General features: G+C 36.6%; 1 protein-coding gene across 1 annotated transcript in view; it reads right to left on the reverse strand.

Moving 5' to 3' along the window:
• Window positions 1–27,501, reverse strand: part of LAMA2 (laminin subunit alpha 2) — a 352,582-nt gene that overhangs the window by 268,061 nt on the left and 57,020 nt on the right.

Consider the following 27,501-nt stretch of genomic DNA (forward strand, 5'->3'; position numbering starts at 1 on the left):
TTACTATCCTACTTAGTACCCCATAGTCACCCTTGTCTTCACATGAGCTACATAATTCATGCAGCAAGATGAACAGCATCTGTCATGTGTGGTTTCCCTTTCTTCAAGAAGAGGCTAATATATACATCGTATCTTTTATTGCAGTACACATACCAGGTACACATGCTGAGTGATATGATATAATTCTCATTCTGCACAGCACTTAAGCAAATGTCTGAGTGCTCTGCTGAACTGAGTTCTATGTAGCAGTAAGCTATAAAGGTTATAAAGCATATGAAGAACAACCAGTAAGGTGGGTTACTCTCCTTTGCACTGAACACTGATCAAAAGCTTTGAGCCATGATAAAATTGATCCATGGAGATAGTGTGATATGATATGTTGAAAGTATACATTAGTCTCTCACATTAAATGAATCAGATTTACATCCTCAAAAGAATAATTTGACATGGCTGCGGGTTAAACCAAAACAACAACAAAAAAATCTGAGGTAGGTACTGGGATCATTAATACATCTTCAAAATCATGAAAACATGGTTTTGATGACAAAGTCCACTGGCCCCAAACCTATCCTTCTGCAATTCATTCTTCTAACCCTATTAATTTAAAATAAGGCTTTAAACAAAACTTAATCTGAAATTATTTTACAAGTATAAAGTTCCTTTTATAATGACTTGCCTTTCCCTGTTGCACAAATGGACAACTCTGTTCAACCGAGTCTTTTCTCTACCTCCACCCTTTTGCTTGTCTCTGCAATTAACCAGTATGCCATTTAATTACCAAACTTGGATGGTTACAGTACAGCTGTCTACTGACACTGGGAGTTAGTGACTCTCAATCTCACTTTAAAACCACATTAAACATACTGCTTGAACAATGAAACCCATTAGTTACTAATCTGTCCAAATTTTATAGCCAGCCAATAGCTCAGATTCTACTGTGCAGCTTGCTTCTTCTGTGTAGATTACAGCCCATGTTTATTACATTTTAAAATCTATACAGTTGTTCTCATTTTTATTCAATGCATTTGTGATATTTACTGCCTTCTACAATGGAAACACATGGTAAAATCTATGTAAGCATTATCTGAATAGATGAATTAATACCTGTGGAACTCCTTGTGCTGTCTTTGAGCCTCATTATTCTATTCTTAGGAATAGAATTAATAGTGCAAAAAGCAGTAATCATTTAACAGAGTCTAGCATTTGATCTGGAGTTAAGTATTTATGGCACTCAGTGCCATAGTCTAGTGACTGTGGCGGTAGTTGATCAAGGGTTGGACTCGATGATCTCTGAGGTCCCTTCCAACCCAGCCTATTCTATGATTCTATGATTTTATTAATCCAAAAGTGAACCTCTTAAAAGGACTGAACAATCCTACATGCAAGGAATTGCAGTAGGATGGCATGAGAAAAATAAAACTTTCAAAAAACAGTGGAACATCTGAAAAACAGTAGGCAAAAAACCTGCAAATTCACTCACAACGTTATATGTCTATACACAAATCATACCATTGTTCTACCTTTTAACTTGAATTTTAAAGATGTAAGCAAATGAAGAGTACTTAAGGAACTCATCACTTAAAACGCAGTTTCCCTCTAGGCTAACCTCTTTTATGTGCAGAATAGCTTAGGAAAAACTACCAAAACAGCCTTGCCCATTATGAGTACAAATACAGACATCAAAACCAGTATTGGGTGTTTCACTGAAGGGATCATGTCAAGATCCCAGCACCCCACAGAAAAGTTCATCACCCTACATTACCTGCAGGATCACAAAAGTGGACCCGACAGGCAGACAGGAAGAGATTCACAAAGTGCTCCCACACTGCACCCAGCACTTTACATTTGGAGTTAATTCCCCAGGCCTGAAATTTCAACAAGTTAAAAACTACAATTAGCAACTGCATATTTGAACTTTTTTTTAATAGTTTTTTCTCTTCTTTTTTTTTTTCAAGGAGCAGGGAATTCAACTTGATGATCCTTATGGGTCTCCTAAAACTCAAGATAGTCTATGATTCTGCTTTGTGTAGCCCAAATTAAGTCTTTGCTTTTAAAGAACATTTGATCTGTGAGCCTGATGGAATGGAGAAAGCAATACTGTTCATAATGCTTTCTAGCAACTAATTTATATAAAAGACTTCAACAACATATGCATAAGATTCTAGCAATAGAAGATGAAAGCATTTTCTTGAATCCTTTATGTAGACTCTTTCAATATGAAATAAACACATTAATGTTCATTGCTACTATGCAGTGATTATTCTTTCTAAGATTCCCATCTATCTGACCATAAATCCCGAGGAAAAAAGTAAGAGAGCTCACAACACCACAGTTCATTTTTTCAATTATGCCTTATTTTTCCTTATGCTAATGTAACAAAAGAAATATTTAAATATTGGTGTACAAGCACTGTGCACCTTAAAATTCTTTTTCTACTAAATTATAAAGTTATTTAGTTATCAAATCCACCTTGAATTCTATGGCCATCTTGCTATGAAATACTTCCAAAACCATGATCTGCTACAATTAGAGAGAGCTCTTCTCTCTTTACTGCCAAATACCTGTAGTAATCATTTGCTCTTGTGCACAGACTGGGTAAAATACCTCTGAGTCAGAACCCCATTATTATTGCGTATTTCAAGTGTAAGTAGATAAATTCTACTCCAGCTGTCACCTTCATCAATCTTATCCTTCCTTTGTGTCACTCAGAAATTGAATATTCATTCCTACCTGTAAAAAAAAAGTATCAAAATTCAAGGAACTGCATGCAGGAAACAGGTAGAAAAGATTGGCTTGTAATTAGGCAGTGGGTTTAGCAGCTTGGATTCAATTTCTGGTTTTCAGCTGACTTCTGTTACATGGAGAGAAAAACACTGTCTCAGATTCTCACCCATGAAACGTGTATGGTCATCTTTCCTCTTTTTACTCAGTTTTTAAGCATGAAACATATTCCATAGGGCTTCCAGAGCCTGGAAGCCCAACAGACTGTTTGTTTAGTATTGACAGGTGATTAAACTATATGGAAGAAAAATATCACAGGATTTAATAAAATTCTTTAAAACAGTAAATCATGCAAGGGTAATCAAGAAAGCTGTTCAGCTCTCTACAGAACTACTGATATTAACATGAACAGAAGCAGTTTTAGGAAAAAAAATGGTAAAAATGAAAAGCAGTGAATCATCAGGAATAACAGATTTTTGCCTATAAACTTGGACGTACTGGAGTTCTATACTGCCACTATTCTAGCTAAGCAGGGTATGGTACCAACGTGCTTCACTGCACTATCAGTTTTTTAAATGGTTCCTGAATCAAAGTAGATCTGAGCATCTAAAAGACAAAAATATTGGATGCTTGGGATCAGTGCTTTATTACAGAGGCCTCACAAGTGATCCCTTACCAATAACGTCTTAGCTGACACTGACAAGCACATAGGTATAAGTGATTCACTGAGTTCAACATACTTGGAATAACAGACTTTTACAAGATTCCACAAAAGTATACCACAGCCATCAAATGAACTAAGATACCATGACATAAGGGAATGACCTCCACATGATAACAGCAATAAAAATAAAGGAAAATGGAGAAAAACACTGAAAAAACACAAGAATCTTCTCTGAATCCTATTTTGTTCAAGTTACTTAGAAAAAAGGATAAAAAGGTGGCAATGTATTAATGACAAAAAAGTATTCAGGATAACCAAAACAAGGACAAGCCACAAAGACTGGTAGAAAAATTTCACATTACAGTATGTCTAGGCAATAAAATGGCAGAAGAAATTGAGGAACTGAAATTAATACACAGAGGGAAAATATGATAGGATCTGCACTAGCTATTACTACCCCTGAAAGAATTATTATGGATATTACCATTAAAATATTAGCTCAAGGAATAGAAAGAAAATGTCATTATATTATTGCATAAATCCATCCATAACAGCAACTCAAATATCATATGGTATTTCTTATCTCTCATGTCCAAAAGGACATAGTAGAACTGAAAAAGATAAAGAAACGTTGGAGAAGATCGAAGTTGTGGATCAACTTCTGCATGTGGACACTAATAGGCTCTAAGCCTTCAACTGGGAAAAGAACTGACTGGGAGATGTATAAAATTATGTAATTGCATGTAAAATCATAAATGGATGTATTAAGTGAACACTTGTAAGTGATCATGGTAAGTTTAGTAACCCTTCTATCACAATTTGAGGGTACTGTTTATAGATGGAAACTGCCTTTCCATATGATAGAAATTAAATTCAAGAATTCTTGGATATCGTCTATAATAAAATGGTTTTATTCCAAATGCAGGAACCAATTAATATGTAGAACAATGGTTCATCTGAGGCATGAAGGGCTTGGTGTTCAACTATCATTTCAGAATACCCCTAAATCACTGGCTACTGCAGGGTTTTATCCAGGGAGGCATCACTGTATTCATTCTCTTCTTTCACCATTTTCCTCAATATTTCCTCTAGTACAGACCCATGTCTATTTCTTATTAAAACGGGAAGCACATATGCCCATCACCAAGGTCCACCCAAAATGGAATAGAAACTGTAACCTTAATTTTTTGTGGCATTGCTAATGAAGACAAAATATTTTTGCCTTTTTTTTTTTTTTCCCCACCAACCACTGTCCTCTATGCAACATCCCACCACTATCTTACCTCCACAGAGGTCTTAGTGGCAACTCATTCTGTAAGCCCTCAGAAGACTCTCAGGGACTGGTGATTTCCTTGCAGTTTTCTGCAAATCATTATTACCTAGTTCGTTTTCTTGTTTTCCTAATCTCACTGCATAAGGAAGATAACTGCTTCACTTCACATGTTTTCCAATATTTTTCACATTTCCTCATCAACTTCCAGCTCATAAAAGCTCAATGAGTATCAGTGGAATAAAACTCACCAATCTGATGCCTGGCACCCTGCCCTGTTTTGTCATGCCCTATTACCTACTTCTCTGCCAAAATGACAGATTTTGCTCATGCTTTATTGCATTGGTTGAAAACAGCAGAAGCACATGAGCACAAGTATCAGGTACAAGACATTTTCATAAAGCCTGTAAGCTGTTGAATTCAATCTCATTCTCACTCTCTTCCCAAACAGTGCTATTTGATTGACCTTCAGAGCACACTGCAAGACCTAGTTGATTTCCCTAGTTGAGAGAGGATGGAGGGATTCTAGTGGGAAATCAAAGATATTAACTACATCTCCAGCTGCCAAATGGTGATTACAGGTTCATTATGAAATGAGGATAGTCACTGGGGTAACCTACTTTTAAAATATGTCAAAGAGCAGCTACAGCAAAAGAATATTAAAAATAGGTATGAATGTAAACAAAATAATTACCTTCTACATTGGTCTTTCTACAATTTACCAGTTCTGACACTTAACTCTTTCTTTCCTTCCCTTTAGAAAAACTATGGACAATTGCAAAAACCATTTCAATCACATCAGCACTCTGCATCTACAGAGCAACTTGTATGATAAGTCTCACTAGAAGGACACTTCCATTCCAGTGGAAATAGGAACCACAAGTGAATAAGCAAGATGGAGATCATAACATCTGTAAGGCTTCTGGTGCTGCATGGAGGAAGCAGCATCCAACTTGAGTGAGACACAAGGAACCACAGAGTAGTGAAAGAAAAGGCAGACAGCAGCAGAGACCTTTGCTCGGGGATGAAGGCAGGAACTAGCTCAATGGGGGAGACTGAGAAAGAGAAATTTGGAAGGAGAAAGACCACTGCAAAGATACTGACAGAAAGCCCTGTATCTCTTCTTTCTTGACAGATGATGACAGGCACATAAAATTTTGCATTCAATATTATTTGATTAATTGCACAGTGTTAAGACCAGCGCCCCATTATACTGATGATAAAATTAATCTATATAATGCCAGTTTCTCCACACATAAGGAACATGTTAATTTTAGAAAAACCTCAAAACATTAGTTTTTAACAGTATTTCAAATACTTCCAAGATAGAAGACGAACACTGGTTTATCAACTCTGGAATTTCTTTGTGTTTTACTAAAGCATTAGAGCTGAGAAAATGTTTTTCTCTTTCAAAGAAAGCTCTGTTAAAAGCCACATATTCCTCTTCTCTCTTCTAAAACAGACCAATATTTGGTACTGCATATTTCCTTCAGTCTTCTCAAAATATCCCTAGTCTCTTCAAAGAAGCAAATAAAACAGCCTGCCTAAATATGTCTAACTTTTCAAGCCAATCTTCCTAGTCTATAGAGTACTTTGAAATGTTCGTGCAGTCAAGCAAAGCTGTTTGCCACTGAATTTGTACTAAAAAGACAAAAGAGAAAATGTCAATTTCAGATGCTCTAAGATGTGTCACTGGAAAAAGAGAGACTTGTCTGTTGCAGTGTAGAGCTACGCTAAGCTGTGGGAACCCAGTGGGGAGAAAAAACTGGGACAAAACAAAATAAAATGTTGCAGCACAGAATAGCTTCCAGCTGTGCACCACAGGGAATAACTTAATGCACTCTATCCACAATGTAGATGAAGAGTTTTATACAACTAGAAAATAAGCCCAATTTGAAGAAATAGCTGTCCAGACACAACAGAGGCTTGCAGATTGAAAAAAAAAAAAAAAAGCTGACTTCTAGGCCCATCTGTCCACAGGGGGGAAAAAAAAAAATAATTGGAAAACAAATATTTCAGTCCCCATTTATGTCAGTTGCCCTTAACCACTGTGCATTATAGTACTTTTCAGTAGTCATCCTTTTTTCCTTCCAAAGGAAGTGGAAATGTAGTTTTCAATGACTGGAGGTAGAGGTGGCTTGCTTTTACTTTCAGGTAATTTTCTCTCTTCATACTGAGTAACATGACACATATCCTGTATATTTCAACACAAAAGATACAGTATGAAACCCTCACCCAAAGAAGCTCGATAGCAAAGCTGACTATAATCCTCACAAAGTAACTGATGCATCTGAAAATGGATATACTGATTATATAACAGTACTACCTTGCCTTTCCACAGCTTTCAGCATTCAAAACATGTAAAGACTTTATCATTTTAGTAGCAAAACACAATCAGTTTTACAGATTGGGATGCTGAGTTAAAAATTGTTACCCCAAAAACCCATAAACATTCTCCAAGCTTTGTAATGAATTTCCTTCTTCCTAGAGCTGTCAAAGAAGGTTGTTTTGCAAAGCATAACAGGAAAAATATAGCTGAAGATTGAATCTTGTCTCTTGGACATCCATGGCAGAGCTCCCACTGAATCAAGAATCCAAAGCTCAAAGATTTAACAGACATCTCATTTTCAAAGGTATTTACACGCCCAGCCTGAATCAGGCACCCACTGATTTTCAAAAATATGTCTGTATTCTGGCACAAATTTCAAAGTGCAAAATCCAAGTTGTACAAATGCCTTAGCTGTAGAAAGAGTGCATTGTGCATGAAGCAGCAAGCAGCAGTCTTAAGTTATTTCCTTGTATTTATTAGCCACATGACCTTCATTAAAAACTTTGCAATGCAGTAGTATGGTCTTGGTCAGCCAAGCAGGTCTAACAAGAAAAAGTAAAAGGGCACCAGAGACAACACTGATGTAGTGCAAACAGGAATTATCCCAAATTGTGTTCCTGTTCTTAGGTAGTAAACATCTATTCATGACTTTTCCAAACCTAGATATATTATTTTTTGTTCAGTCCCCACATTCGACTACCAGCATCTTCATACTTGGAAGACACTGCAGGTTTGGCTCCCCCCAGTCACACACTTCCCTTAGTGGTAAAGAGAGGGCATGAGAGAAACCTGTATGATTTGTCTATCCCTGTTCTGTCCCACTGAAGGAAAAAAAAGTATAATGACACTGAATAAAAGTAAAAATTAACTCAGGATTTCTTATAGACAGAATAGAACTTGGGAAAATTGGAGCCTCCAGATGCAACTTACTGCTGACTTTGTTCTCAACAAAACTACAGTTTTATGGAGGAGAAAAAAAAAAAAAAATCGCTGCATATGTTACTTTAGACACTAAAGAATATGAAACATATTATTATTTTTGCAATAACTTAAAAGAAAGGTCTACTGAAACCACACCACAGAGTCAGAATTAGTTACTGTACCCCTGAGTCTACAATACTGTCAACTTATACAGAAATACTGAAATATTTCCCATGTTCTTTTACAAGAGACAACAAAAGACATGTTATGGAGACCAATAAATGTCATTCACCTATTCATCATCATCTACACTGACATAAAAATCCAAACTGAGTCTGATATTATGAAGCCAAACAGCAAATGGAAAATCTGATCTTACCATATGTAAGAGATTCTGTGCACCTACTTTTGCCATGAGGATTCAGATGAAAATACTTTAAAGTATGTTTCTCTCAACTGATCAGCTTGAATAACCTTTAAATTCAAATCTCATTCTTTGAACGTATATATTTCTCGCTATTCTGCTGTAATGCTTTATAAACACATAGAGATAAGGATTCAGAAAGTTTTAACATATTCTGGTAACATGTTAGCTATTTCTATGCACAGCTCTTAGGATCATCTTCAGAGAACCAAAGAAACATTGAGGCTGGAAGGAACTCTTGTCTAGCCCAACCTCTTGCTCAAGTAGGGTCACTACAAAAGGCTGCCCAGGGCTGTGCAGCTGAATATTCAGTATCTCTAAAAATGCAGACTCCAGAGTCTCTCAGGACAACATATTCCACTGTTTGAGCACCCTCACAGTAAAGTAAGGGTTTTCTTATGTTTAAATGAAATTTTCTGTATAATGATTTGTGCCCATTTCCTCTGGTTCTGCCACTTCATACCACTAAGAAAGTTACGCTGTATCTTCTGTATCACCCCCTGACACACATATTTTCTATACACTGGTACAATCTCTCTGAGACTTCTCAAGGCTAAAGCAATCTCAGCCCTCTCAGTCTCTATTTGTAGGACAGACTGTCCCTAAGTCCTTATTTGTCTTCCCAGTAATTTCCTGTACTTGCTCCAACATATCCATATCTCTCTGGTATTGAGGAACCCAGAACTGAACACAGGTCTCCAGGTATGTTCATATCACTGCTGCTGAGCAGACAGGGACTCAACCTGCTGGTGACACTAATGCAGCCCATTTGCCTTTTTTTACCACACTTTTGGCTCATGATCAACTTGTCCACAAGGACACCCAGGTCCTCCACTGCTTTCCAGCCATTTGGTCCTAGCTTGGACTGCTGCCTTTGGCTGTTCTTCCCTTGATGTGGGACTTCACACTTTCCTTTGTTGAACTTCATGAGGTTCTTGCTACTCGTTTCTCCAGCCTGCCAAAGGCTCCCTGGGATAGCAGCATGGCCTTCTGGCTTTCCAGCCACTCTGTCCAATTTTGTATTGCCCCCAAACCTGCTGACAGTGCACTCTGTCCCAGAGTTATTCTCTGCATGTAGGTCATAAACCAAGATGTTTCAGAGTACTGGCTCCAATGTTGACCCTTGGGGTCATCACTAATGACCTGCCTCCAGGAGGACTTTGTGCCACTGATCAGAACCATCTGTGCCCATCCATTCAGTTTTCAATCTACCTTGCTTTCCACTTACTTAATCACTTTAATCAGCTTTTCTATGAAGATGTCATAGAGACAGTACCAAAAGCTTTAATAAAGCTAAGATAAATTCCTGCCAATCACCTCTTTCTCCAGCCAGAGTGTCAGGTTGGCTAAGTACAATTTCCCCTCCATAAATCCACGGTGGTATTAAAACCAAAATTTTAGCTATATGTACCATTTACATTTGCTATTTTACATGTATGTGTTACACAAATCTAAACTATATAACATCCTATTAAAAGGAGAACTAAGTTGCCATCCTTGGATAATACTGTAAGGCTTTATACCGTTGATCTGTTCAACTTCCATGCATGCAAGGCACAATTATAGTAAGATCAGGGCCATCATTGATTACCATATTGAAGACAGAATAGAAAATGTATTTTTCACAACTCAGACTCCCAGTTTTCCATAGAATGTAACAGGTTATGTCTATTTCTTTTCCATACAGTTGATATTCTGAGGCAGATTAGATGAATAAATGCGAAATAGTGCAAACAAAAAAAATAAGCATAATGAACTGTAAAATTAAATGGTTCATTTGCATAGTAATACAGATTGGTTTTTCCCATGCACTGAGTCAAGAAACACTTCAGTTACATTTAAGTCCATGAAAGAGTATTTTGAACATTCTGTATCAATTTTAGTGTCCTTTTCTTCTGGTGCACTGAAATAGTTGTGTGGTACATACATTTGTTCACCATACACTTTGCCAAAAAAGGCCTACTAAATACCTATAAGTGCTGTAATAGTGCATTTAAATGTAAATTTTTTGTATATGTAAAATACACAAATACACAAGTATAATAGTGCATCTATATCTCTAGTCTTGTTAATGTGAGTGTGAAATTCTTCCTGTTTCATGAAAATAATAGAATGTGTACGTTATTTCAGTATCTTTTTAATACATATATATTGTGATATAGAATATTTTAATGATATTTAATAATACTTGTTTTTAACAAGCTAAAAGCAATACAATTTCCCTCCCTTTCATACATTTTGTCCCCTTACTTGAACTGTCACTGAATGGGAAGATCAAATGAGGTCTGAGCAGATGGCTGTCAGCAAGCCAGTGACAATGTACTATGCTTTAGAATTAGAGACAAAATGTGCAACCTAGTATACAGTTTCTGCTTGTAACTGCCAAAGACATCTGGCTTAGAATATAAATCAGCTTGAACATCCCTACATGTATTTACTTTATGATTCATGAAAATTAAATTATATCAGTATCTCTTAATACTTCTCTGGTAAAGCTGTGCCTATCTATCTGAACCCTCCTTTTCTTCTTTATAAAAGTGGACTCAATGCTGTCGCAGATGTCACATCTTTACATTGCATTAAAATCAGTCAGATCTGCAACCAGACGAATCCCTATATGCTGCTTTAAAAATGCACAGGATGACAGATCAAGGAAAGGAATCCTTCAGGTCTTCCAACAGGATTTTAATGAGCTTCAGAGGTACTACTGTCACTAGCATGACATTTATTTGCAATGATTAAAGGTTTCAGCATTGGACTCTCAGCTGGAAAACAAACTGTTTGTTTTTCAGAAATCTGAAGCAAGTATACATCTCTTGGGTTTTCCTTTGGCTGGCCTCACTGTTCTGAAAGTGAGAAACAAAAAAAAACAAAAAAAACAAAAAAAAAACAAAACAAAACAAAACAAAACAAAAAAAAAACACAAAAAAAAACAACATGAGTTTTTAGGTTCCTCACATTTGTGTATAGCAACGGCTTATTTTGATTAACAGAAGCTGCATTCAGTCATTCCAGGTGACAGACTGCTCAGCTTGCAGACTTTAACTTCTGTACTTCCTAATTCTATGTGAACTACCCATTTTTAGTAACAGCATTGACAAGATATAGTTGAATTACATCCATACTAAAAATATTTTCAAAAGTCTTTCTAGACTTACCAAGTTGATAACACTGTAAGTAGTATTATAGTTGGCTCTAGTATTTAAAATTAATTTGAAAAATTTAGTGTTCTCTGAATGATTTCCTTGTTTAGGAAAGAGGAAGGGAAGGAGGGGCATAAAAAATGAGGTACAGATGGGTTAGAATAGTGACAGGTTTAACTGCCTGTAACTGTATACACACACACAACAGAGCTGGCTGATAAGTCACCTATTAATGCTTTCCAAGTAATAGCGATGCACTTGATTATCCATTCCATGGACGTAGAACTGAAGCAAATGATGTCTTAATAATTGATAAATTGGAAGGGAGGAATCTACAATAGGTACTCAGACCTAAAACAGGTAGGAAACATAATTCTGCAGATAGGCAGCATTGAAATGCAGCACTCCTTGTAAGCAAAGTGGAGAGATTATAATACATGAGATGGGACAGGTGGGGAGCAGAAGGAACTCCTTGTAAGGATGAAGAGAACAAGAATAGACACAGTATTTGCCAAGATGGAGGAAAGACAAGAAGTTCCTGCAAGAAAGAAAAGAAAGCCTTTTAGAAGGGAAAAGGATAAAAGAACACTCAGCAGATGGATCACGTTTAGAAGTTTGGTAAACACTAAATGCAGAGGAAAAGGTGATAAAATCAGCCTCAGTGACCCTTCACCCACAACATCTGATGCAGGGAAGCAGGAAGGCAAGGAGTGCACAAGTGTTACAGGGGGTGGGGTGACACTTGGAGATGTACCATATCCCTCTCACCAGGGCACAGGGTAAGGAAGCCAGCAGGTGAAAGAGAAGCAGTACAGAACATCAGGATCACAGGGGCTGAAAACTGAGGAGCAATAAGCATATTTAGTAATAAGAGGAAAAAGTTAGGTAACAAAGAAAACCCCTAGGAATCAAGTCACAGACTGTTCCCAAAGTCAGGCAAGAGGAGGGGAAAGTTGTACACAGTAAATTTGGGTGGGAATATATAAACAAGCTCTGGTTACAAAGAAACAAAGACTAATCACCCAACACCAGGCAGGGGGCTGAGGAAGGGGAGGGACGTCTCCTTCTATGAAGGACAAAAGAAGTCATCACATCAATGCCAAAAAAAAAAGAATTCAAAATCCAAAAACAAAATTGCAAGGCAGTCCTAGTATAATTTCTACAGGGACAGTGGGATGGACTGAGAATTTTCTCCAGGGTAATTTTCTGTGGAAAAGGCTTCCAACTGTGCAATAGCCATTGTAGAATCAGCAGTGAGCAAAAAGCCTGAAGCCACATCTCTCCACTTGAAAGTTTTCATTTCAAGATGTTGTTTGTATATTCTGCTACAGAAAGAAACAACCATCCTTCTCTAGGTATTTCTCTGATGTTTCCTCTGAACTATAATTTTGAAAATATGGTGCAAAGTTCTATCTACAAACATATCTCAGCTTTTGCTATGCATGAGCAGAATACAGTATATCCTCTCTTTAAGTTCCCATGCCTAATTCTGAGTTTAAGAAAACTTCTTTGACACTGCTATCAAAAATTCCCAGACTTACATTCTTTAAAAAGTTAGCAATTGGTGCCAAGTCTCTTCCTTCTTCTAGGATAACCTAATAATACAAATAATATCTTTAAAACTTCATGCAGTCTAATACTAAATGTAATTATGAACAAGTCTCTGCTTTCTTTGAGGAGCTGAAGGAAGATTCTGCAAAGAGTATGCAAATTAACTCCTTCTGAAAGATTAATGTTTGAAAATTTTTTCCATATGAGACTTTTTCACAAATAGATGACTATTAGAAGGTGTTGTTAAAGGGAAGAATTAATGCTGTAAGTATATACTTATTTTAATATGCACTTAATATGAGTTTACCATGTTCACATTAAATGGGATACCTGTTAAAAGTTGGGCATAAAGTAGCCATTTTAATGTCATCTTATAACTTCACTTTGCTTTTAAACTTCAAAGACTGATCCTTAAGTCTGCCTATTGTCTTTTTCATATAGCTATGATTATTTTAGGGATGAAGACAATTCCACTCAGCATTAACTAGCATAGAATAGAACTCTTTCTACTCAATATATATCAAGTTAATTTGCAGTGCAGTCAGCTGTTCCTAGACTGGGACCAAGGCAAAGCCATTTGAAATTTACTACAGTTTTCAAGCAGCTATCAGCACACCAGCTGGAACTGTGGGGACCTTGCTTCACAATAGGGAGCAGCCTAGTTTCCACCCTATAAATCTTACAGCCTTGCCTAAAAGTGTCATCATTTATGACTTTTTATCCATTTGTTGAAAAAAAATTAAAGCTCATATGTCAGGCAATTATTAAATTCATGAGTGGAGATGAGTTTAATATCCTGTAACAGGACATTTTCTTTCATTAGGAACAGAGAAGTTATCAAGTTATTGGAAAGATAACAGAAATACACATTTCAATTACTTCTTCATATTATAAAAGAACCCTTTGGGTCATCTTCAGCCAGCTACTTCTCTCAAATTAGAACTACTCACAAATATTCCTAACAGATTTTTGCTCACCTGCATGCCTACCTGGCATATATTTAGGTGACATAGTGCACACAGGTTGGTAGACAGGTTTTGTGTGGCAGTAGCTTCTCTCTGTAAACTATAGGGCTGTGTTTTATTCTTTCTTAAATAATGATTTGATTGTACTGCCAATTCAAGGGAGATCAAAGAAAAGTACCCCTGCTGTCATGTAGCAGAATTTCATTTTTTGTTGGTTTTTTTGGGGTGCTCACAGTATGATCCATCTTGCTCCAAGGCTTGACTAGAACATGCGATATATTAATATTTCATCATCTTCGAGCTTTCTGTTAATTTCTTTTAGCCCTTCTTCCCTATTTTAACTGGAATCTACTAACTCTTCCTATCACACAGCTGATCTCAAAAAAAGTGGGAGAAAGAACAAGCAATCTTTTACTGTGCCACATGGGATTATAATCTCTATATAAAGACTAAACTTGCATTCTTGTGCTCTCATCTGAAAGAAAGCTAAAAGAGTAATTTGCAGGATAAATAATGCAGCTTCCCCAGTGACAAAACTTCCAAGACAGTCTTAAAAGACCTCTCGTTTCAGCAAGACTGAAATTAAAAATCTAACACTAAAAGCATGGCTCCATTTCCTCAGGCACCCCTACAAACTTTTATTTGGGACACTTAAATGTTTAGTATTATTCATGTTCTTATTCCCCTCCTGTTTCCTCTGGCTAGTTTTACATTCAAGCATCAAAAAGAAGACCACTTCCTGTGGTGCTAGACAAGCAGCAGCTCCCTTATCCAAGGACAGAGTGATCACATGACATTATGCCATAGTGATTCTGCTTTTTAAGGTGTTAGTGAAGGAAGTGCTAAATATTCATTAAAATGTTTGCTTTTAACTGCATGTGAAGCAATGTACATTTTACCTATCTCATGAGACATTATTTGTCCTTCCTTTCAAAAAACTAACTTTCACCCTGTCTTCTGCACTGTACACTCAGTCACACCCTTGAACCCGCTCAGTTAGTGGGCTTTTACTCCCATCTTTGTATGGCAAGGTAGGATTGGAGAGACAAGTGCTGCTCACTCCTGAATGGAGGCAGTATTATTTTGTCACTGGCATTATCAACTTTAAAGAGCAATCTCAGTAATGAAGGCAGCAGGTATGTTCAAGAGGGACTATCTCATCTGAAAACTGCTGTCATGGAGGTTATAGGTACATGCTGTTCACCTCTCTGATTTTCATCTCTCCCAATTCCCTGAGCTCACTGCATCCCAGTCAAACCTGTAAGAACTCCCAGGTGACAAAAATCTGCAATCAAAGACAACTGAAAGGCACATCTTTGAAACCAAACCAAAACATAACAAGAAAAACAAAGAGGTATCTGCTACTTATGGCAATTATTCCTAGATAAAAGTTTCCTTCCTCATAAGATAAAAGCAAAGCAATTTTGCCCTTATTACTTCTATCTGCATTCTCCTTGGAGTACACAAGAAAGGTCATTGAAGTTCATGTCACACACATTCATGATATTGAGTACATACACAACATACCCTCACAATTCTCTTAAATGATCTGCTTTTAGTTGATGGTTGAATTGATGAGATTATGGATAAAGTAGCAATTAAAACTGTTACTGAAGAAGTCAGCAACTGTACAACAAGATCTGAGAAGCAGGTTTTGAAAATCTTAACACAAGGTTTATAATCTCTCCCTGACTGCACCTACATCCTATTCTGTGCATGTGAGGCTTGGGTCATGGCCACAAAAGCCATCTTCTCCACTCCCTGCTGCTGCCACTTCTACTGGAGTACTCCTGATAGAACCATTCTGTAATGGAAGTAAAATTGGAACAATCTGTTTTAAGAAGAATTACCTCTGCAATCTAGGCTTCAAGAACCATTTCCCTAAGTTTTTATTCAGTTCTTACCAGCCTATATACCAACATGGGAATGTTTTTCCACATTGCAGTTTCTATCTTTAATGGTAAAAACTACTATGGTCTTGGTCTCCTTGGTTCTAAAAACTGGCATATCCAAATGACCAGAGGCCTTCCCATGGACAAAACACTGAAATAACACAGGAATAAAGTGTAATGCAATATACAATATCCATTTACTAAAGACATTACATACAGCTAGAGAAAGGAAATATTTCTAAGTGGAACAATTTATGAAAATGGGAATATGTAATTATAAAGAGATATACAGTAACTATATGAACCAAAATCTGTAAGATAAACCTTTGAATCACCAATATCTAAAGAAAGAGGATTTGAGGGTAGGGAATCTGAGGGGGCTGTTCCTTCAAGTTGAGAAGATCCATTGATTTTAATTGGAGAAACTCCCATCTACATTATGTAAATAATACCAAGGTTCTGACAACAGAACTGTAAAAATTTTACAGATGTTTTTCTTTCACAATTTCCATGTTACTTTTTTTTTCATTGCTATTTTTCCTACAAGCCTGCTTTAAGAGCATAGCATTTTTTTTCTATTAGAGTATTGTACTTTTAAACAAAACCCATTAATTTCTTTCATGTGGCACTCCATAAAGAATGGTATTTTCTTCCCTCAGTTTCTGTCGCTTTTGTAGGGTTTAAGTTAAAAGAAATGGAAATAGCTTTTAAAATTCCTCTGCCACAAAGTTTACACATATGAATCAATCAGACTGATGTCTGAGAGCCAGAATATCACTCACTGGCTTATTCCAAGACCCACATTAAACTTCTTCCCCATCTGTAAAAGAGATAATACCTTGCCTGCTTTAAAAAAGAAAAAAGTGAAATTTAGGTGGAAAAAAAATCCAGAGGTAAAAAAAAATAATTCAGTTCATAGGGGAAAGCAAGCACACAAATACATACATATATAAGTGAAAAAGGGTAGTCCATCCCAAAACACTTCTCGTGAAGCATTCTTTTAAGCCTAATGATTGATATCTGACAAGGTCAGATTTTCTTCTTAAGATTAAGAAATTTCTCACGAAATTAAGGCAGCAAGAAGGAGGCTTTTGCATGATTGTGCAAACTTTCCCACATATTTTTGGTGAAGTATCAGGGACATATAGTTAGATTGATACAGTTAATTAAAAATTACATTATGAATTTGAAAGCAGGTTTATTAATAACACTACAGACCAGCATGCCTGGTAAACACTCCAGATTCAAACCCAGCCTAAGATAACAGTTGATTAGCATCCATGGCATTTATTTGAATCAGATGTGAACAGTTTGAATGATGAGAGAGAAAGCACTGGAACAGTTTTCTAGAAAGGCTGTTAACTTCCTGTCCAAGGCCATTTTTAAGGCTTGGGCTGACAAAGTCACAGCTGAAACTGTAATATCCTAACAATATTCCATTCTAATACACTAATTAACTGTGGGCCATATTATGGGTTTGGATCTCAGCTTAGATTGCAGTGGTCCTATGCTACCACTATTTCTGGGAGATAAAACAGCAAAATAAAGAATACAAACAGAAGTACTCAAAAAAGCTTTTTTAAAAAAGCAACCAAACAAAAATGAAGACCCAAAACCAACAAAAAATTCGTTCTATATTTGCCTACATTATTTTTTTTATCTTATGGCATATTTTAACGGAGCATTTTTTTATAAATATGACATAAAACAAATGTTTGATTCCATAAGGAAATGTCTATTCATAACTTTTTTTTTTTTAAGTATACAAGTTCTGTTGTAATCAAAAAGGATACAGAATAAGAAGGCAAACTGTTTCTTCTCAGAATGGTTCAATATTCAGCTGGAAATCAGTAATTACTGAAATGATTTTTTCAAAATATCATTTCAAACTATGTATTTCCTTATTTGGCAAGACTTTATTTTAGGATTATTGTTTCATTCTGTCATTCCCAAAATTCTCCCTCATTATGCAGCTATATCTATCACAAACAAATGTTTGGTTTTGTGTCATGATCAGTTATGTTCTACTTAACGGAGGAAAAGTGAAGTGGCAGTCTTCTTTCTTAGCGATCTTTTATTTTGTGTGCTTCTACTCAAGAATACAATGTTCCTCAAGTTAGCACACAGTTTCCCAGCTGCCTTAAATCAATTTTAAGCATGTCCTGCCAGTGAAAACACAAGATTCCCCTTCTGCCCACATTCACACATTTTTGCCATATTTTTGTCAACTGTGTAAATTGACTGGCTTCACAGTAAGTTGAAATTACACATGCACCTGAAGAAAAAAGAGTATCTGATAAGGACAGTGACCCAACTCACCCTGCAGCCACATAGTCTGTAACAACCACACAAAAGACACGGGACAAACTCTTGAGGGAAAGCCAGGGGAAGGGGAAGGCTCTCCCCTTCTTGTACCTGCATGCAGTTACAGGCCAAGCCAGGCTGACCATGGAGCCGCACATTTCTATCCCATTCATTTATTTATTTATGGAAGAGTGAACACGTATGGTCACAGAGCCACTGCTTGTCACTTAGAGCATCTCTGTTAAAAAAATGAAACCACTAGATGTCTACATGGCTTAAGCCCAAAATTTGACAAACTAATGGATTTCATTTGGCTGTGGTCACAGGTCTACCAGGACAGGTGTCCAATTGCCTCTCCATGGAGTCAGCACTGGCAAACTCTCATCTGCCCTTAAGCACACTCAGAGTTTCTGAACTCATCTCTGCCAGGAGCATCACAGTTTACACAGGAATACTTCTGGCAGCAGGAATGGCGTGTCAGTCACCTTAGGTGGGTGGCTGACACTACCACCTAACCACCTAAGAAGTGTAGGCTTCCACTCTTCCCTCTTCCTATTATGACTTTAGCCCTCAGAATTTAATTTAGGAAGGATTTAGGAAAAAGGGAGAAAGAAAAGACTAGCCTTAAATTTAGATGCAATTTCACTTTGAAACAGAGTTGCTGGTGCCAAATAGATGTGTCCACTCTACAGATGTCTGTAACCCCTCCTCTACCTGAATACCTCTATCTCCGGCTTCCTCAGTTCTCTGATAATCTTGATGGCAACCAAACACATAAATATGAATTCAGTTAAAACTGGAGCTCTGAAATCTTGATTATCTTGATTTCTAGTGAGACTGTTTTTTTTCTCAAAGGTCATAAAGGAAAAAGCTTTAAGAGATTGAATGATGAACTGGACATAGCACCAAGCAACTTTTGCTCATCCACTTGTAGAATAGCTACCAGATAAAGATTAATCATACAAAAGCTGGTAAAAGTCATGGCAGTAAAAATATAGAGTTTCTTTGAGCACAGAATAAAGGGGCATGGGAATGGAAGGCAACTTAAATATAAAAAATTCAAAGATTTTTTTTTTCCCACGTCTGAGGTCTTTTCAAACATTCCTGCAGGCAAGTGGCAACGCTGAAGACCTTTAAATAAGTAACAGAGATCTAGTGAGCAGCTTGCCATTAAAAGGATGAACGTGGTTAAAGTTCTTAAGGAAGAGACTTTTTACGCCTTAGGATTTGTAGACTTGGCTAATAAGAGAACAATTAAGTGTCAGAACAATAGCTACTCATGAAGGATATAAAATAAGCAAGAACAGATGTGGTCTTGCAAAAAAATAAATAGGCACTTCCAAACCTATACTAGTACAAAATATCACCTTGCTACCAAAGTTAAAAGAAAGAAAACCTGGTCAAATTTTATTTTGAGACAGATGTGGGTCTTTTTCTGCACTTTATGAGGATATTACTATTAGCTTCTCCATGACAATTAGAATGGCATGAGATCAGTCTTTGGGGGTTTCCTTCAGTAAAAGTAGGTTGTTTTTTTTTCTTTAAACAAAGTAGCATAACAAGCTCTTACTCAACATTCCTTTTTTAATTCCTAAACACATATAAAGACTCAAAGAACCATGGAAGTTTTAACTTAGTTTGTGACCTTCCAGCAATAACACTCACATTCAAGATAGACTAAACAGATTTGGTCCTTAATACTCTCTAAGGTTCTGGAAAAAACTCTGGAATTTTATCACAAAGAGGAACAAATTATTCCATCTTAAAAAATCCTTACATATTTGAGGCATGTATATGGAAAGAAATTGATCAAAGCAATACCTTTTTATTTCATTTAGGCTGAGAACTTTAAAAGTCAAAAATCTACTTCTTCTTGTCCTTGGTAAATTCAGATTTTTCCTCACACCAATGTGATCCACTCTAGAAGAATTTTATATAGTTCTGTGTACCTAGGAAGACTGCATGTATTTTCATAAGACAGCTTGGTCCATAGGTGTATGCTCTTGTTAATTAAACATTAAATATTATGTAGCTATAAAAAGAGGTATCATTTCAAAAAGCTTCCTCAGTAATTAGTTTAAATCTTAATTACTGCTTTTGTTATCTTACTCATGCCTAATAAAACCGTAATAATCCTGAACTGCAGTCAGCCAACAGCTGCTGCTCAACACCAAAACGCAGTGCCACAAACTATTATCAGCTTTTTCTCCTCCATCATTACAAAAAAAGCAAGAACAACTGCAGCATTTTTAATACTACTTTAATATCCTGCAGAAATCTGTGTGAGAGAAGAACCTTCCTGTATAATTAAAAAGGAAGATCCTACCATAATTACAGTTGTTACAGCTACACATTTTGAGATTTCTAGCAAAGGTATTTCTCTGAAGACTTAATGCAACTGATAGGCAGTGAGATGAATACAGAACATAGAAAATGTTCTCTTGAAAATTGTCTTGAGTTTCATCAAGTTCTAGAGCATGCTCACTTGCAATTCAAAGCCAGCTACAAATAACTTACTAATGAAAAAGTCAGCTTTCCAAAATAGTTCTGATTATTCCAATTTGGCAAGAAGTGGTGTAGAAAGTCAAAACTTGGAGCTAGAGGAGGGTGTAGCCAGGGGGCGGTCGGTCTCTTTTCCTAGGCAACTCTCATCAAGACAAGAGGGCAGGGTCTCAAGTTGTGCCGGGGGAGATTTAGGTTGGATGTTAGAAAGAATTTCTTTACAGAGAGGGTGATCAGGCATTGGAATGGGCTGTCCAGGGAAGCAGTGGATTCTCCATCCCTGGAGATATTTAAAAAGAGACTGGATGTGGCACTCAGTGCCATGGTCTGGTAACTGCAGCAGTAGTGGATCAAGAGTTGGAACTTGATGATCTCAGAGGTCCTTTCCAACCCAGTCAGTTCTATGATTCTATGATAATAGCTACAGTAAACAAAGTCTACAGATTATGGTATATGAACTTTAACAACCATATTACAACATATCAAATAGCTAACTACAGAATCAGCTGAAAGTAACCTGGGAGGATGTGATATCACATAAGATGATAATTGCTTAGTAACAAAAATGCAAAAAAATTTAAGTACAAAGACCCCAGACCTTAATATTACTATTAGTCTAAATGACCGAATGGGGGGAACTTACATTGTAAGGGTAATGCCCAGGGATTTCTTTGTTGGGGAGCTATCTTCAGAGGCACCCAGCTTGAACTGCAGAATTAATAATAAATACTTTCATAAAGGAATCTATCAGCCTTTCCAGAAACTTGGAGTCCAGCCCTGTTATGGTGGCTGCTATGCATAATTTCAATAACAGAGGTGAGAAAAAATTTGATTTTAAGTTACATATTCTCCTGAAGCCAAAATTAGAAGCAGGCAAATTTTCATTTACCTGGTGCTCTGATCTTGCAAATAAAACACATTAAAATAGATATTGGTTTATTCCTTACATTAAAATGCTACAATTAATAGAAAATATTTACTAATAGAAAAATTTTTCTAAAGTTCTAAAAACTTTCACAGAAGGATGAAAATTTGTAATGCTAATTTGCAATGTGTTATGTGGTCACAATCATTAAGGGATGTTACACAGCCTTATGATATCTTCACTCTTCCCACCCAGGCATTCGTTCAAAGGCCTTCAACCTTGTTAGTAATGAAACTTTATTGTTCAGCTTCTCTGGTCGGCATTCCAGGGGTACCAAGAAACTGGTCCCTCAAGACAGCACTATAAATATGTAAATCTAAACAAATAATCTACACAAATTTTCACACTTTTTTTTTCTCTAACATTGTTTTGATGAAAAACATAGCCCAAGGAGTGAAAACCAACCTCTCCTACTGATAGAATCTACCTACTCTTGCTTTCCTTGGCAGATGCAGCAGCAGACCTGGACTGTAAGAACTTCATCTTTTGCCATATTCAAACTGCCTCCACCTCTGAGAGAGCTTGGCTTGTTAATCTCATTTTGTTTCCAAGACAAAATCAGCAGTGTATTCTAGCTTCCTGTCCTCAATTAACTATTACAGTGTGGGCTTTTTTTTTTTTTCTGCTCATACTCAGAAATTCCTTTCAGAATCTTGAACTAACAGCTATATAATCAAATAGATATAGTTGTTTCCAGAATCTAACAGCCCCAAATACTACTTGTCAAATAGTGTAATTTTCCATATATACCCTTCAAGAGAATATGTAAACTACAGATACCTTCAAACACACAAAAACAGTTGCACAATTGAAAAAAATAACACCCCAAACATTCTAAAAGCAAAGTATATAAACACTTTTAAATGGCTCACATCTAACATAATTGTCATAGATGGAGATCTATTTTCAAGTGATCTGTGCCCAAGTAAAATTAACTAAAATATTCTGTCTCCAGATGAAGAGCAATTTAACAACACATAGTTTTCAAAGTTTCGTTCTGTGTTTTGCACATACATCAACTTTTCAAAACTACATTTTGAAGGAAGAAGACAAAGAGGTAATACCTACTAATATTAGGTATTTTTTGGCTAAGCTCTGTCGACAGAATTGAATCACGGTCTTTAAGAGATACTGCCTAAATAGTGAATACAAGCAGGCGGAATCTCACTATGGAGATGAGTACTTCTTGACAGAGTTAGATGAAAAGAGTACTACTTAAATACAGCTAGGAGAAGCCCCTCTCTCTGGCATTTAACAATAATTGCATTGACCAACCTCAGTACTAAAGTGCAAGTGAATAGATAATGCTAACAAAAATCAGTCAGTGAAACTGCAACACACTCCAATTGCTTCTCCAGTAAAAACTATGCAGGAAAGATTTTTGTCATCCATGATGAAAGATGTATTATAGTCCAAATCTGTCAATTACAAATTAATAAATAGGATACAGTTACTAAAATCTAATGGATCACTTATAGCAGGCATTAGTTAGCTTGATGGGTGGGAAGGAAGATGATGTATGAAAACAAACAAGAGGACAATAAAGCAGCTCAAAATAAGTGATTTTTGGGCAAGAATTTGAGAATTGTTATGAAACAGCTAATTACAAATAATTTCTCTTTTTTTATAAAAAAAAGAAACTCCATATTTGCTTAAGAAATATTTGCTCTAGATTTGGAAAGGCAAGGTTCTGTGGAAGATAAATCAATCACATAATGACTGAATCTTTAACATTGGAAGGGACTTCACAATACTGTTTAGCCCATTCCCTTTACACAGAGCAGTGTTAACTACAGCAGGTTTCTTGGGGATGTGTTCAGTCAAGAATCGAAGAGCTACCTGGGCAACCTTTCCCAGTGCTTAACCACCCTTGAAGTAAAATTGGGTTTTCTTAGGATTAAACGGAATTTACTGTATTAGCATTTGTGTAAATGGCTTCTTGTCCTTTTAGTGGGCACTGCTGAGAAGTCTGATCTTCAGACCGTCCCATCATTTATTTCATGAACATTGACAAAATATTCCTGGACCCTTCTGAAGGCTAAACAACCTCATTTCTCTCTGCATCTCCTCGTACAGCAGATGCTTCAAGGCATAAGCTATCTTCCCTGGATTCACTCCAGTATGTCCATAGCTGGGGAATCCAGAGGTGGACACAGTAGCCTAGACATGCTGTCACCACTGCTGAGAAGTATGACGTCTCTTGAACTGCTGGCCATGCTACTACTTACATAGCTCAGGATGATAACTTGATCTTCTTTGTCACAGGGACACTTTGCTGACACACTTGCAAGTTGCCCACCACGACTGCTGTTGAATTTCATGAGGTTCTTGTCAGTCCATTTCACCAGCCTGCTAAGGTCAGCCTGACCCTCTGAATGGCTGTACAACCATCTGTTTTATTATCCACTCTGTCTAATTTTGTGTAGTCTGCAAACCCTCTTGGCTGAGGGTGTGAGGGTGTACTGTGCCCCATCATCCATGGAATTAGTCTAGAGGTTAACCAGTGTTGGCAACTCTGGTACTTACTCTTCACTAATGACTTGTCTAGAGCTGTCCTTTGAGCCCAACAGTTCAACCTGTTTTGAGTCCAGCTCAGTCCTCTTAAATAATCTGTATTTCACTACTTTGTGAAAGAGGATGTTAGGGATGAGATACTGAAAAAAGTCTTGCTGAAGTCAAGATAAACAAGTTGCTCTCCCCTCATCCACTGAGCCACTCATCCAATCGTAGGAGGCTATCATGTTATATAAGCATGATTTCTCCTTCACAAAACCATGCTGGCCACTCCAAGAAACTTTTTGTCCTTTATATGTTTGGAAACAGCTTCCAGAATGGGAAATGGTTTATCCATGACCTTCCTAGGGATTAAGGTGGAACTCAGCAGTCTGTAATTTCCTAGATCCTCCTCTCATGCCTCCTGAAGACAGGAATGAAAACCAGATCTGCAGAATTACTAATTTTTCAGGGGAGGGAAGATATAGCACCTAAGGAAATTATATGGTCCAGATTAGGCATGCAATCTAAAAAGACAGCTCTAGCACACCACTAGTTAAGTTAGATGAAACATATTTCATGAATAAACTGAACATACATAGGATCATTTCTGTAGAAGCTTTGAAAAAAAATTACCAGTTTGTCTTTTATCTTCAAAATAATTTATCCTAAGTAATGAAAATAACATTGATAGTGTAAGTGGACAGTTGCCTGAGCATCTCCACTTATTTCTGATCACAGCTGCAGCAGACTCTAAGTACTCCTCCATAGCAGAAGATAGCCAGTAAGACAAATAGAAAGATTTCAGGTGACAAGGAGATGTTCCTTACATAGTGTGAGAAATAAGAAAACTAAATAGGCAGTCATGCTCAACTTAATTTTAGTCCTCAACCATCTTGCTTATTCTTGCTTGACACAGGTTTTTTCCTTTTCTTTTATAAAAAGTTCATATTCCTGTCAAAAGTTTCTAGAAAATTTGTTTTAAATAGCTTCAGAATTTTCCATGAGTCCTGACAATGTTGTCACTGTCTGCTTAGAGGTGAATAAAACTCACATACTCTAATACACTACACTTAAATTCTATCACTCTATCCTCTAGATGACAAAAAAACCTATCAACTAATTATCACAGACAATTTCACTGCCAATCTCACAGATCGTATTAAAGGAGAAGAAAGAGCTGGTATGGATACTGCTGAAGCAATAGCTTTGTAGATGACTGATAATTCAAAGACAAAACTACCCAGATTTGTATATGCAAACTGATCATGCAACACAAAACTCTATAAAGCACATTTAGAACTTTTTCTGTTTGTGCAGTTACACACTAGATACTCAAAGCGCATCACAGATGCCAGAAGTTTCCCTTCTTGTTATTTCAGAGGAAAAGCAAAAATCCCAAGTCATGCCCTTTGCTTTGTGCTTTTGTTGCAGCAGACAGGAAATAAACAACAGATATTCAAGGCCAGAAGAACTATTTTCTCAGATTCCACAGTTATTTCCACATCTAGCTGTACCAAGGCATCTGTGGTGAAGTGTCTGTCGAATTCTGGAGAAAGAGCCTGAAGATCACACAGCTCTTCCCAAATGCCAGTTTCTTCCACTGCAGATACACACACATCCTAGAAAGCTTATAGTCTGGTCCTCTGAGTTGTCATCCATTTCTGAGAGCTGTCAGAGCTGCCAGTATCAACATATATATGCTATTTGTGAATGCCCCAACGCAAATGTCATTAAAAAATTGTCAGACTTGTAATGATCAAGTAATGATTATTTGTAATGATCATTTTCATGACAAAAAAAGTTACATATGCCTTTCAGAATTCTGGTTTTTTGGTAATGTACTGCTTAATTCATAACTCTTTGCACATAAATCAATAAAAGAATAAACAAAAGCTTTTTAACCAAGGAGAAATTACTTAAATATATAAATATATTTTATTTCTCCTTTTATCAACCTGGATTTATCCACATTTTACTATATTTTCTGGTGTATATTTTAGCACAAGTATTTGGATTTTGTGATTTTTGTACACTCTAGTAAGCCACACAACTTTGGGGCACACTATAAAATGCAAATTTCTATAAGCACCTAATCTTTGAAGCTAAGTCTTCAGAATCAGTAGCAACATCCCACAATTTTGGGGGCATGTTTTCATTTTTGAGGGGTAATACTTCAGAATAATAATTAAGTGGATGGAGGAAGTTATTAAATTAATTAATAACCTACACTTGACTGGTAGTATTGCTCTTTTAAAAAATGCTAAGGCAGAATGAGAAAATATGTCAGGCATATTTTGTAGTACTAGAACACACACAGAATTTTAGAAGTCTTGAACTTTATCATAACTCCTCAGTTTACACATTCAAACTACAAATAGCTCTTTGGCAAAACAGATTTTCCCCAGTAAGATAACTTTTTCTGACTACTGAATAATTTTATGAAATATTGGAAATTCAAGATTTTATACCCTGTTGTGAACTCTACAGCCTTACATTGTGAATAATATTTTTTTTAAGAGAAATTCAAGAATATTGGTTTTGCTCAGATTGCTTGTCCACTTAAATTTAGCTTCAACAGAACATTTTCTAGCAGAAAAAAGCAGTAAGATTTCATTTTGATGATACAAAATGGATCTGTATCATTAATAAAAGTAATTAATACGCTGACAGTGACACGTGATCATGTAATATCACGATAGTGATCAGCTAACCACAATTCATTCTATTGTGATACAAAGGAAATTAAAATACAGTCTTGAACCAGGTAAATTATAAGAAAACTTCATACAGTCAGTAAAGTAACACACACACACACACATAAAAAAAAGAGGTTGTTCTACTTCAGTATCTAATGAACTCAGTTCCACTTACTGGGTAGTGCCTAGCCCATGTAAAATACCATTTCCACTCTTTGAAAACCTTAGCAATAATCCAGGTGATGACCACTAGCTAGATGTATCCCTTCTCCTGGACTCTGGTTCTTGAATTCTGTAACAGAAGCAAAGAACTTTCCCACACCACACAATTCAGACAAACTATTAAGGAAATTATTGAAAATTGAGAAACTCACCTCCCTGCTTACTTCGGATCAAAACCCTGATGAACTTTGACTCCTTTGGAATCAGTTTCCCACTGACTTCACAGATGCCAGGATTTTTTCCCATTTGTTGCCTTTCACAACATACCTAGTATGTTAAAGAATATTTCCTGAAATAATTCTGGGAGTAAAACAGGGGCCTGGTGCTGCCCTGCTGAGAGGAAGAGAAATCTGTGTATTTTAGGAAATGTTGGATTATTTCAAATACAAGTGTCCTTGTTCCCATGGCCTCAGAGTTCAGCCAAGCAGCTGGAAATGCTGAAACCTTTTCTTCAGTTAAGTCATCTCTGAAAGGTC

The sequence above is a fragment of the Calypte anna genome, chromosome 3, assembly GCF_003957555.1.
Source record: "Calypte anna isolate BGI_N300 chromosome 3, bCalAnn1_v1.p, whole genome shotgun sequence".
NCBI lineage: Eukaryota > Metazoa > Chordata > Aves > Apodiformes > Trochilidae > Calypte > Calypte anna.